This window comes from Streptopelia decaocto, assembly GCF_964273445.1.
Source record: "Streptopelia decaocto genome assembly, chromosome: Z".
In the NCBI taxonomy this organism is placed as follows: domain Eukaryota; kingdom Metazoa; phylum Chordata; class Aves; order Columbiformes; family Columbidae; genus Streptopelia; species Streptopelia decaocto.
Window position 1 is genome coordinate 77,397,754 of NC_138657.1, and position 14,168 is coordinate 77,411,921.

Sequence of the window (14,168 nt, forward strand, 5' to 3'; positions counted from 1 at the left end):
GAAAATGCCATTAGAAAACACAGTCAATTCATCCTACATCACCATTTGCTCTGGGGATGTTGAATAAAATAATGAAATGTTAATACAACATGTAAAAGTTCTGAAATTGTTTCCTAGAGCACTTTATGTTGAGAAGATTTTATCAATTAACCTGGATAAATATTCTTGTCATTAGGCAGGGATCTCATGAGTTTAAAAATTTGAATAGCAAGCAAAATGCAAATCTTGACTTATTTGTGCTCCAGTAAGTGATGGGTTTAAAGACATGTGAACAATTTAATAATAAGCGAATATGCATGAGCCCACTAGGGTCTGTGCCATTATGGAAACACTGACCAATTTTTTGTCCCTCATGTTTACCTATTAGGCACAGGAGAGAGAGGAAATGTAAAAAGCATCCTTCATAAAATCGTATGTAAGCCCACATTTTTGCATTGTTCAGGCTACTATGACAAGAAAGAGTGTTAATGCAAAAGTCATTGCACAGCACTGGAGAACTGATCGAATCTTCTGAGAAAAAAATGCATTTTGCCCACTATCTTAACTTGGTGAATTCTGAGTAAAGCTAGTATATAAAAGTAGTTGCCAGGGGACTTAAAAAATTTTAAACTTAATTTTTACATCAATGTGTATAACATATTCATTTGTAAATATACTGAACACCTCTGAAACATGCACACTACAGAAGCAACTCTACATTTTTGGATTCCTACTACAAATACCTGGTGGTTAAATCAACCATCTGCCACAGGCACCCGGCCTTCCCTAGGTAATCCCCATCCTCTCTCCAGTTTCCAAATTACTCATCGGCAGGATGACTCAGTGTGTCACACAGTATACTTGATAGAACACTTGACAACCTCTAACCTTGAAGCTGGCTCTTCAGCTCAAGCTGTTAACACATTCATATTTTGTTCTGAAGTTCTTATTTCTGTCCCTAGTGTCAGACAACATACTGTCCTCTGTCTCTGCTGTAATGCATTTTAATTCAAGTCTTACTACTGCATGAAGTGGCAATAGCAAATGAAAGGAGAAAATATGTGAGACTTACTATTGATAGAAAATGTGAAGCAACTCCACAGAGTATAGGTGTATTGTGTTTTTGGTCTTCTCAAAGAACTGAGGTTTGTCATAAACAACATCCTCCCTTTGTTTACCCCAGGTCAAACAATGCGTGAATATTGGAACTACTATACAAAGGCTTGAGAAATAGGGGCGGTATATCACATTCTTGAGAACACTCAAGTAGTGTCAAAGTCAAAAATTCTTACAAGTGACTAACTTCTTATAGAACAGAAACACTGAAAGTCATGTCTTAGAGTATGTCAAAGGGAAAAGCTATTTTCAATAAGGTTTCACAAATGATTTATGATCTTACTATCAAGAAATACTAATGATTGCAGGTCACATACAGATTTCTGTTGAATTTTAATTACTTTTGTGGATAAGACTTTCATACTTTCAAATGCAACATTGATATTCAGAATGCAAAATCCTTAAAGATCTCAAATCCTTCACCCCACATAAACACATTCTCTGTGAGCATTAATGTACGTTTATGTTAAACTCATTCACCTTTGTTAGGAAGGAAAACTGTAAGCACAAATATAATACAAAATAGTATAAAAATAGGGTTAGAAGATCTCTGAAGAGGCCATATTTTCAATCCCTGCCACACTCCACAAACACGTTTAAGTAATTTGAACAATATTTGCTTAACCTTACTTTAAAATCTTCCAGAGAGAACTTATCCAGTTTCTCAAATACTGGATTAAATTGCCTCACTATCCTATTACAAATGTCTTTGAAACCCCATCGTCCTTCATTACACAATAAGACTATCATTTCTTATCCTACCTGCTACAGTTATTATGAAAAAGCATAGTGCATATACCAAACACATATTTAAATAATGAACTAGCAAATTAAATGAACATGGTAAATATAGAGAATTTTGTCCTTCTAGATGTTCTGTCTCTTATTTTTCTTTCATGCCTCCTCATTCTGTCCAGAAAGAGAGTGTATTTTTAGCTTAAAATAGTTACAGAGTAAACAGAGGCATTCAACAATAACAGATGCATTTTTTTTTAATTATTTTCTATGTTTTTTATTGTTACAGAAAGGACAATACTCCCATTTTGATAGTTAGCTTGAAGGTGTTACAGTTGATGATAATGTCTGCACCACAAAAGCCCTTGCACCTGAAAACAGATTCCTGATTTCACTGCAAGCATGTGAATTTTAATACTGAACCATGTCAAATGGTGTATCAGTAAAAAACAAACAAACAAACACAAACCAAAACAACAACAAAAAACACAAACAAAACCAAGAGAAGTAGACAGACTTTTGAATGTGATCTGTTATGAGTCATTCAGATGCTTATTCAGATGCTTTCCACTTTACTGTCTGTAACAAGTGACTTCAGCTTCATCAGGGAATCACCAAGCAGGATAAATTCTAATTTTATTTACATGGACTTTCCTAGTATCATGGATTATTTTCCAAGTTGAGATAGCTTTATTCTAGAAATCAAATGGTTTACTGGTGTTCTGTTGGTTGAACAAATGTGAGTACTTTTGCAGTTAGCAAATCTGTTGTAATTGACAATAATCTAAGTGGATAATTAAGCTCAAGAGCTGTACCAACAATAAGAAAAATTGAGTAATTTCCTTTAAAATCATCAGTGAAAGATTTCTTTGAGAAAATTCAGACTTACAGTTAGTTGAATCTCTCATTGAACATATTTTTTTCCTATATTGAACAAAGGAACATTCATTAAGTTTAGAATAATGAAGACTTGAACTCAGCTACGTAATAGGCTGAATAACAGATTGCAGGAAAGAAATAACACAAAAATGAATAGGTATACTCTTGTTTTCAGAAGTAGTAGTGCAATCTCTTATTGACTAAAAGTATCTTTTCATTCTGTTCATACATGTGCTTGAATTCTCATTAACTTACCTACTTTGACAGCTTTTAATCTGTCTAAAGGGACCAATTTAATATGTAAATATAACGTTGAAAACACTAGGAAACTTACATGAAAGATATCAGTATCTTTTACAAATCCGAGATAAACTCTTGCATTTAAGCTCCAGCAAGAGGATTATGAACTAGAGAAGTGTGGAAATTCATTTATTTGGAAACTTCTTGCAGAGTTGTGTTGTAAAAGATTACAAACATTCCACTTGTGGCTACACAGTGTTTCAAGACCTGCTTCTACCCAAGAAACTAGACACAGTAGTCCATCACTACTTAGTCTGTTAATCATTTTAAAGATATTATTCTTACAAAATATTGTAAGATCAATAGACTTACATGTTAGGAAAAGAGCTAATCTAATCTCTGTATGACATGAAAAGGAAAGCAGTGCAGAAATTTTATAATGTTGTTAATTAACCATGAGTGAAAAAAATCCACCACTTTAGACCTCATTGTATCACTGTTTAAATGTAAAAAGCTCAGCTTTAACAAAAAAAAGTCAGGATCCCTGTTCTCTAAATTGGAAATACTTAATACCCTTACTGGAGTCAAATCTTCTAAGATAATATCTTGTATTAGGTGACCTATTAATCTTCTACTTCCAAGCTTTAATGTCAATTGTCATATCAAATGTGGTTTTCATTGCTTCATAAATAAAAGAAAATTCTTTGCAATCTAGAGCAGGGGTGACAAACTCATTTTCACCGAGGGCCACATCCCCCTTGCGGCTGCCTTCAAAGGACCAAATGTGATTTTAGGACTGTATAAACATAACTGCTACATTTATACATTCTTAAAATTACGTTTGACCCTTTGAAGGCAGCCGTGAGGCTGATGTGGCCTTGGAGAAAACGAGTTTGGCACCCCAGATATAGAGGATGGAAAAAGACAGAAGATGGCTCTGAAAATACTGAACTGATTGAGGGGTTAAATTCACCAAATAATTACTTTATTGCGGCTATCAGCAACATACTGACATCAACAAAACTAGACTCTTTACATACCCACAAATTGAGATACTTCTGTCTTCTCAGCAAAGATGATATTTCTATTAAGTAAGCACTTACTATTGAGATGAAGAAACACGCGTCTCTGTCTAAAATAAATATATCTTATGTATTAATCTTGATGACACGTGAAATTCAAATGCTAACAAATATATCCACCTCCTAAATTCTGCCCTATTATGTCCATAAATGTCTACTAAGATATTTTTCTTCTATATTTTTTCTTTTTTTTTTACTTTGAAATAAAATATATACATATATATAAACTTATACGTAATGACACATATAAGGACAATATAAGTTAAACAGAGTATTTTAAAAAAAGAATAAAAAAGCTACCCTAAAAAATAATTTCAAAGCATGCATTCAACTGATGTAAAGTTTTAACATTTATAATTTTCCTCCAGGACTCCAAGAGGCGAGAGTGATATTATTGTGAAGCTATTTAATATTCTGCCTGTGAGAGCAAGGTAATAAAAACCAATGTCCTGTCCAATTTTCTCAACACAAAAGCATGAATGGGGGTTGCATCTGGTTAGGTCTCTAGTCCCAGATACTTTTTTCCTTCCATAAGATCGAGTTCAGAGTTCTGACACAAAAACATCAAGGATCAGAACATTCATGTGTCCTGCTTTTGTTCAAAACAAGACCAGTTTCTCTTTTAGTGAATTTTCCTTTCAGTTAACTTCTTCTAAGTAACTGCACTTTTCTGAATTTGGCTGCATGTTTTTCAGACACCGTTAGCTCTGGAGTTGGTAACAGTAGCAATGGTATGCAGAAGAGCCCTGGGTTTAGACTTGTTGTTATGCCAGCCAAGGTTACCCATAAATAATTTTGCATGCCCTGTAAGTGAGAGGGGCATATATGTAAGTATTCCATCCCATCTTCCACTTTGACAGTCTTACACCTGTCAAAATGGAAGATCAGGAGGGTCTCACAGTTTTCGACCACGGCAGGCATCTGAAGAGGACCCTGCTTGTGATCCAACGCCTAGTTTCAGGCCCTGTATACCTGAATCCAGTTCCAGTTTACTGTGGAGTCCAGCCCATGCCCTGCAGCTGCTGGAACAATGCCAGCTCTGCGGTTGCACTACACGGGGAAATTCAAGATTGACTTTGTATATTTTGCATTATTTTCTTTATTTATTAATAGCATTAGTAAAGCATTTTTAAGTTTCCAGTTTGTAAGTCTCTCTCCCTTTTCCTCCTGTTACCTTTCCTTAGTGGGGAGGGCGGGAGGGTTAACAGAGAGCATCTGCCCCTGCAGTAAGGGGTGACATTATGTTAGACTGAAGTTTGGAGAGAAACAGAGAACTTTGTACGTGCCTGTGAGGCAATTTTTTGTACTTTTTGCTCTCTGTGGATAATAATGTGTCTTGAAGACATAATCACGTTTATTCATGAAGAGAGCTAGACTGAAAAATGTATCCTCCTTAGTTTTGCTGTAGAGGGACCTTGACAATATAACAAAAGGCTGAGACAATATGGATCTTTAATCGGAAGGAGTACATAAATACCATGTTAGACAGAGGCCAACAAGGAAATAAAAGAATTTGTGTCCTCCCTATTAACAATTCACAATAAAGGAAATCAGTCAAGCCCCTGATATGCATCAGATGATAAACACACCTCTTCTAGGACTTTGACTGGATTTCAGGAATCTTTTGTTAGCTGAGTACCATCTCAGGACAATTCCTTACAATATCATAATTTTACAAATATTGAATTGGCTACTCTGTGTTGCATTTCTACTTTGTATACTTATCCTTCCATCTTTGGGAGAAGTTTACAAAATTTAATTTGAAAACCAAAGTCTGATTTTTACTTAGGGTATTTGTCAAATTGTTCTTTACTTTCATCTGGTTTTAATTAGAATTTAAGGTCTCTTTCAAATAAATCTAGGTATCTTTTTTACTATGGAAATATCTTTCACCTCTTCAAGTTTGTATTTTCATTCACACTTAAATGACTTTAAAGCTTGCATATTCTAATGGTAATAGAATAAACTACCTCTCTCTCCTGACATACCTGGAAAGGTCATTCTCTTCATTCTTGTAACAGGTTTTCTATTTTTCCATGAGTTCCTTAAAACCACACTGATAGTGTCTTTTTCCTTGAGCAACAACTATTTTTATAATCACATTATTTAAGTTTTTAGTAGAATATATACATCTCAATAACAGCACAGAAACTCATGCTCTATCTGAAGGCCCATTCTTAGATCAGTATTGCCAAAAAATGTCTCTCAGTGTGTTAAGCACCAGATGAGAAGCAAACCATGGCTTTGATATAATTGTTGCCTGTCAGCCACCAATATTTTCTACAACATTTAAACCCCTCATGCTCCAGAAAGATTGTGAAATATGTTGTCTTTGATAGGAGAATCTGTAAAAATATGTAAATTTAAAGGGGAAGGTTTACTTCTTCTTTTATTTTTTATTTTTTATTTTTTTTAAGAGAAGTGGAAAAGATAATGTCTTTCATGACACACCGCTCCTTTCGATTAGCCCAAAACCAAATTATTTTCTACCCTGAGGAGAACATTCTCACATTCTTTATATAATCAGTTTCTCTTTTCTTTTTTTTTTTTTCTTTTTACATAAAGGAATAGATGTTCTCCTCTTTTAAATGGCAGTCTAGTCTGAAGTTTGCCTGAAGTAAATGGTGTTTAAATTTATCAAGGACCTCATTAGATACAGTTAAATTCTTCATGAATTTAGTGATTTTTTTTTGTGAAATATTGACTCAGAAAAATGCTATGAGTTAGCAAAAAGGAATAGAAAAGGACAGCAAAATAACATTATAAGAAATCATTGATTGTAAAGATGCAGTTGAGATACTGTAAATACACTTACAAGTAGGTAAGAAATATACTCCTTTGTAGTTATGTTAATTGCTACATAATTAGTGACATAGTTTAGTAATTCATTAATTATCTTTGAAATTTTTTCATTTGACTACTGGTAACTTAAATTTATTTGTTCATGTAGAAAGGGTCACTGAGAATAGCTGTATTACAGAAGTTTGATTACAATTTTTGTATTTACTTTGCAAAAGAGAATTACTATAATTTTGTTCTTATTTTTTAACAGTCCTACCTCTCCCAGCTTTTTTTTGTTTCTCTATTATTTGTAAACAAACAAAAAACCGAAACAAAACAAAGCATCACCAAACAAAAAAAAAAAAAACAGTTCTCTCACCTATTTCTGTAGAATCTGTAGCTACCTACCTCCAGTGCATGTCTTTTTATCGGTAGTACTGCAGCATGTCGTTTACACCTGCCAAATGTTGCATGTTCACCTTTTCAGTCATTTTTTTTCTATTTCTGCTCAATATCAGCATTCATTTCTATTAAAAAATGACAGGATAATCTCATTTAAATTTCCTACAAATCCTATTCGTACAATCACGGGCTACACAATTTTATTCTAAATAAAGGAAGTTTTAATGGCCAAGCTTGTATATAGAGAGAAATGAGAAAGCCCTCTGGAGAAATTTCTTCCCCTGACCCCTCTGAATCCTAAAGAAAATATTTCCAAAGCAAATCTGGAATACTGAATTTGCCAGGCTGCATTTCTTTCTCTTCTCATGTATATGTAATAGTGATTCATCTGGCAGGTATGGGACATGAACCATGCTAAAGAATCTTCCAATTGCAACAGAAATGCACTGTAATGAGTCCCATAAAAATCACTAACTCTGACATTGGAAGGACATTGGGAATATTAAAATGGAGATTCAGGTGTCTGGAGAGCATGGGTGCACATTATCATACATTTCCCTAAGCCTGTAAACTATCCTTGTCCTGCTGCAGTTTGCACAATATAGCAATTAATTGTGGATTATCTTTATAAGATAACGGTGAGTATAATCAGTCATAATTAATTGACAGCTCATTGGAACTTAAGGAGATTTGATTCTATGGAGTTCTGAATCTTTGGAAACCTCAAATTAAAGGCAAGCAATTAAGACTGATACTGTCAAAACTGCCCAATTAATCACAATTTGTTTACCGATACACTTTACAAGATGGTGATTGCCTCACATCCTGTTATACCTAAGACAATAATGTCAAGGAGAGGTTTTCTTACCATATTTTATTTTTTAAAAGGCCTTTCATTTTCTTTCTTAAACCACTGACATTATGAACAGCTCCTTATGACTTGCTGTTCTTTTTTTATTTATGTGCAAAGCTTCAGTTATTACAAAATTTGTTTCACAAATCTTTCTAATGTCCTATCCATGGAATCTTATATAGTTCATGACTGAAATTGCATCTTTATTTTATCTAGTACCCTGTTACCTGTTTTCACAGAGTTCACTGAAACATGTAGTAGAAGGGTACTTAGCTTGCTCTTTGTTTGTTGCTCCCCCCAATCTTTGGGTAGGATTAATCAGTCATCTAGATTTCAGTAATTAAAATAAAGATTTTCTTTCTTTTTTCCTCGACTTTGTATTTGCTTTGTGTGAAGTAAGAGTGATCATAAACTGGGAAATCAGAAGTGGAGTCTGAGTCATGGAGTTCTTCAAACCATCTGGGCTTCTGCTGTCTATCTAATTTCTTCAAATTGATGAATAGTAATGGAGATCTGTCTGATGAATTAATATACTCCAGAACAATCACTGGCATTACATTGCTTCCTCAAAATCATTCATAATCACAGGAGACTTTCCCACTGTTGTTGTGTACAGTTCAACGGAATTATTATGTCAGATGTGTGTGCACATGTTCATGTCCCTAGTGTGGAAAAAGATGATTGTGGGTCCTCAAGGTGTTTATTAAAGTTAGACAGAAGGCATCATATATCTGACAATGATAACTACTCAGAATATTTATTTTTATTTTTATTTTAACTAAAGTCAGTCAGTAGCTACAATGGTCAGGTTTGAATGAGACCTTATTATGAGAATCACACTGCTCTGGATTTTGTTACCTTTCCCTTTGATACTCTTATCGGAATGAAGAGAAGGGTAAAGGGGCTCAAAGGGTCAGCCAAAAAAAATCTTTTCAAACTACAAGAGTAACCTATAAGTTCAAGAATCCTTCCACTTGAGCCTCCACTCTGCTCTCCTGTTTTGCTGTCAAATGGGGAACAAATTGTGTTCACTTTGAAGTTTCACATCATACTCACCCTGTGCAGGCGCAGTGTATCACTACAGCCATAGACTTTCAGAATCCCAGCTTTCAGAGCAGTCTGAAACGTGATGTGCTTAAGAACAATGTTCAGACCTTTATTAGTTCAAGACAAAAGCATTTCCTGATCTCATAATCCAGCAAAATGCTTAGAGAGGAGAACAAGGAAGAACTATTGCACTTGCTAGGTTGAAATGTTTGGGGAAATGAAGTGCCAGGCCTCCGGTTGGTATGATTCTGCATAACTTCATTAATGTGATTCATTTGTTCGTGGTGAGATAATAATGACAATTATTGGTGTAGGTGTTTCTAGGATGAGGGCCTTATAAAATTCCTTATCTTCTAATTCCTTGTGATTGAATACTGTGTTCAGTTTTGTACACCTCATGACGTGAAAGACATTGAGGTGTTGGAACCAGTTCAGAGAAGGGCAATGAAGCTGGTAAAGGGTCTGGAGCACAAGTCTGATAGGGAGAGGCTGAGGGACCTGGCCGTGTTTAGCCTGGAGAAAAGGGGGCTGAGGGGAGACCTTCTCACTCTCCGTAACTGCCTGAAAGGAGGTTGTAGCATGGACGGTATTGGTCTCTTCTCCCAAGTAGCAAGCGATAAGGAAAATTTCTTCATGGGAAAGGTTGTGAAGCACTAGAACAGACTGCCTAGGGCAGTGGTGGAGTCAGCATCCTGGAGGTGTTTATAAGATATGTAGATGCAGTTCTCAGGAACATGGTTTAGTGCCAGTGTCAGGTTATCGGTTTAACTTGATGACCTTGGGTGTCTCTTCCAACCAAAATGATTCTATGATTCTGTTGCACGGAACCAACAACAACAGAGACCTGTATGAGATAAAGGCTTTGATGAGAGCCTGACTGAGATACAAATAATACATTTTCATAAACATTAGGCAATGCACTTATCACAACAAAATGCCATCAAGCTGAATTTACCACAGATCACTTATATGATTTTTCTATTTTGGAATTTACCACAGGTCATTTACATGTTTTTTGTATTTTGGTATACTTTTAAAAATGTTTTTTAAGTGTTAGTCATGTGCTTTTATGTTTCCTTTGCAATTAGTTCTTCTGTATTTTAAAATAACTTTTTCTTCTGCTGTTGTCATCTTTGTCACTCAATTTAGTTGTTTCTGTCTTATTCACCATACTAGAATACAGCAAGTAGACTAAGAAACAATTGGGATTTTTGTATTTTTATAGTCCGGTTTTACCTTTTAAAGTGAAAGTCATGATAAAAATGGTACTGTATTGATTCTGATTTGGTTTTGGTTTTTTGTTTGGTTTTGTTTTTTTGTTTGTTTTTGTTTTGTTGTTGTCATTGTGTGGTGGTTTTTCTTCATTTATTTGTTAATTTTGTTTTTGTTTTTTTTTTATCATAAACTTAATGGGGTCCAACAATGAAAGTCTTGAAAAAGGGAATCCAGATTAGTATTTTAATTTGGACTAGAAATGTTCTTTTTAAAAAAATTGGTTGACTACTCTCAATAGTGTGTTTAGTAAGGATGTTTGATCCATAGCACCAGGTGATAAACTACAGATGTACTCTTTTGGACTACACAATCTGTGGGAATGTTGTTGTCTAGTGTCACCTCTAACAGCTAAGAAACAAAGAGAACAGGGAAAGACAGGGAAGTGTAATGAGTTTTCTGGCAGTAATTAATAACTGCTTGGCTTTTTTCCTCTCGTCACAGCTTTTATGTTATCCAATTTTATAAGTTTCAAAGAACCAGCAGATGTAAATACTCAATAAAGCTGGAAAGAGTCAAAGGAATAAGATAAAACTGGATCTATGTGTAGGGATGGCAGTTGTAGGTACAACAGCTTTACCAATGCTTTATGAAGTGTTGATAGGGGTATAATTTCATTTCCAGAATAAAATACATTTTAATACATTTTAAAGATTTTTCAGAAAAAAAGGCAAAAATGCTGTAATTGGAATAATTTTTTGTGTAATACTCCCTTAAAACCTGGAGTTTAAGAAGAAAAATTCTTCCTGAAAGAAGAGGAACAAAGAGCTGCAAGGTGTCTGATGCTATTGAATGCAAAATATAAAGCCTTTTTGTTTACACCTTGTGTCTAGTTAAATCTTTAGCACTAGGTTCTCCATATTCCTTGTTGAGTGTAAAGGGAGAGACCCTTTCTTTTTCACAAAAATATGATAACAACATTTGTGATGTGCTTTAAGATTAAACCTCTTACACATCTTTTACATCTGAATAGCTCCTCCAAAGCTGCCCAAACGCCAGTAAATCAAGCCAGTGGAAAATCTTTTACCAATGGGAGGAACTGGTAATGAGTCCTGTAGTATAACCTATGGCATTGTTGTCTCCAAGAAAGGAAAAATCACATATTTTTTTCTTAACTCTTTACTTGATTCATGGCTGCCTGACATTGTGTCAGGAGACTTTGAGAAGTACTGTATTTTAGTAAAACCCTCAGACTGAAGAAAACTACTTCAGGAGGCCAGTCAAAAAGCTCTGAGAAATCTGGATGGTTTTTAAGCTAGCGTGAAAACACTTTTAGCCTTGTTTTCCTCTAATCTTGTTCTGATATAAAACCAGTGAAATGAATACAAGCCACTGATTATAACATGAGAAATGTATTAACACTTTACAATCATGTCCCTCTTGAGAAAGTATATCTCAATGTCCACTGATAGTTGCAAATTTACAACATATTTACTTCAAGTACTTCAAAACTTCTAATAAAGACAAGAGTCAGACACATCTATAAATCATAAGTCTAATAAAATACTTTCAAAGTCTGAAACTAATCGAAAGGATTTCTAGTAAACAGGTGCCTCTCAAACTACCTGAAGTGCTCAGAGACCCAAAAACATGAGAACATGACAGGTATAGATTTCAAACTGGAGTTTCATTTTACATCTGACACTGGAGGCTGTGCGCCAGTGCTGAACAGTATCCACAGAGCAGTCAGAGCATGTGGCCTAACATAATGTATGACAACCCCTGATTTTAAATCACATCCCTTGAGGGCTGAAAAGTGTGCCCTGTAGCAACACTCCTGTAATGTTTCACTGCCACTCTGATTCGGTATACAAGTCTATGTTTGTATCTATTAATCATCACAATAGCAGTAGCAGTAATAACTAGAATTTGCAAAAGAATTTGGGAGCTACTTGCAGAAGAAACATTACAGTAAACTAATGTTAGAGTTACTACTGTATTTCTCAGCTTCTGGAGTGTGGATGGCAACAATCCCTCCACGTAATATTTCAAAAATACAGCAATTTCAACTTTAGCTGAAAAAATAGAGGTAGTTTCATTTATTAACAAAAAGGCATGGGTGGAGACAGAAGAAAGTAAAAGAGAGAGAAAAAAGGAGCAAAGAAGAAAGGAAGACAAAGACAATAAGGACAATAAGAGGAAAAAAAAAAAAAAGAGAGAAGGAGGGAGGGTTGATTTGGATCCTTCATAGATAATATTCCAGCCTGTCTTCATAGATAATATTCCAGCCTGTCTAAATAACATAGTTGCATATATATGAGAAAACCAGTACCCAACAATGCCTGTTCCCAGGGCAACTGAAAAATAATTGTTTCCCTGGTCTGTTCAAAAGTTTCCTATGGTGCTTATATTGCCCAGAAACACTGTGGTCTGGACAATAAGGCAATCTGAAAACTCCACATTTTGTTTTGCTTTAGGTATTTCTCTTCAGTTTCTCCATCCAATCAGCATGATTCAAGTGGTCCTATGACACTAGAAAAAGTGATTGCTTTTAAAAATGTCATTGTAGCTACAACTCATTTTGTCCATAGAATCTTTTTCCCATTACAGTTCTAAACCTCTTTGAAATCACATTTCCCATACCACAGAAGAAGCCCTGTACTTTCAGTCTATAAGCAATTCAGGGAAGAGAGAAATACAGGACACTTCCACTTACTAGGCCAGCAATCTACATCATCAAAAACACAAGAGGAAAAGAACCAGAAATTATATTCCTGTTCCACAGCTCTTTTTAATCAATTTAGGAACTTAGTCATGTAACTCACATCTTGCAGGGCAACATAACAAACCAATTAATATTGGCACTAGGACAGATTCTGTTTGCCCTACTGCAACTTTGCCACTATGCAGAAAAATTGACAGGACAGTGTTGGAAGAATACAGCTCCGACCTAGTCGTTGGGCCAGTCAGCTAAGGGCTAGCCCTTGATTCCAGTTGATGGTTTCTGAAGAATTCATGTATTGTCAATAACATTAGAAGTACCACTATCTCGCTGTGAACTGGAGGAGCCAGAAAGAGAATGTGTCTGCTTTCAAAATGAGATAATACTTCAGCCAGCATCCACCTAACCTTGGCGGTATGTAAATTCATCTTAATTTCAGCAGACCTCCAAAGCTTCACAGAGCAATCATAGTTCATTTACATGGGATATTTCCTTAACTTCTGTAGAAATAATCACTCCTGATGCAATATTCTACTGGATTTACACAGCTCTATCTAAAGACTCATGCCTTCCCACCTGCATTACATCAAAAAGCACATTTACACTCGCTATAACAATTTCAGATAATCATAATGGTACTGCATTTCTTAAATAGTCTGTGTACCAGACTACTGCTCCTCATTCCCTATTTCCCTGAGACAGTTCAGAAATATCAGGAAGTCTAGGTATTTCTTTTCACTAGAGCCATGGATATGAATGATGTTGATGTGATAAACTGGACATCACATTCAGCACCATTTCCTTGTGTAGAGAACATGCATTAAATAACATAATGATAGAAGGTACAAAATGTGATGTACACTTGTAGCAAGAATCCTTCAGTGATTTGCATTCAGACAGAAAAAAATGGATAGCACTTAATCAGCTGAAAGCAACCATTCCCTCCCAGCATGAAGAAAGCATCCATCAAATGACTCTTGAATCTCTGTAGAGGTATAAGAAAATGAGTTATCAGAAAGTTGCATCCCTTCCTTCCTTCCTTCAGCATAATGACAAATATAAAGTGAATATCCAGTGGCTAACTATTCCTCATCTAACCAGTTTGTGGGTTTGGTATAGA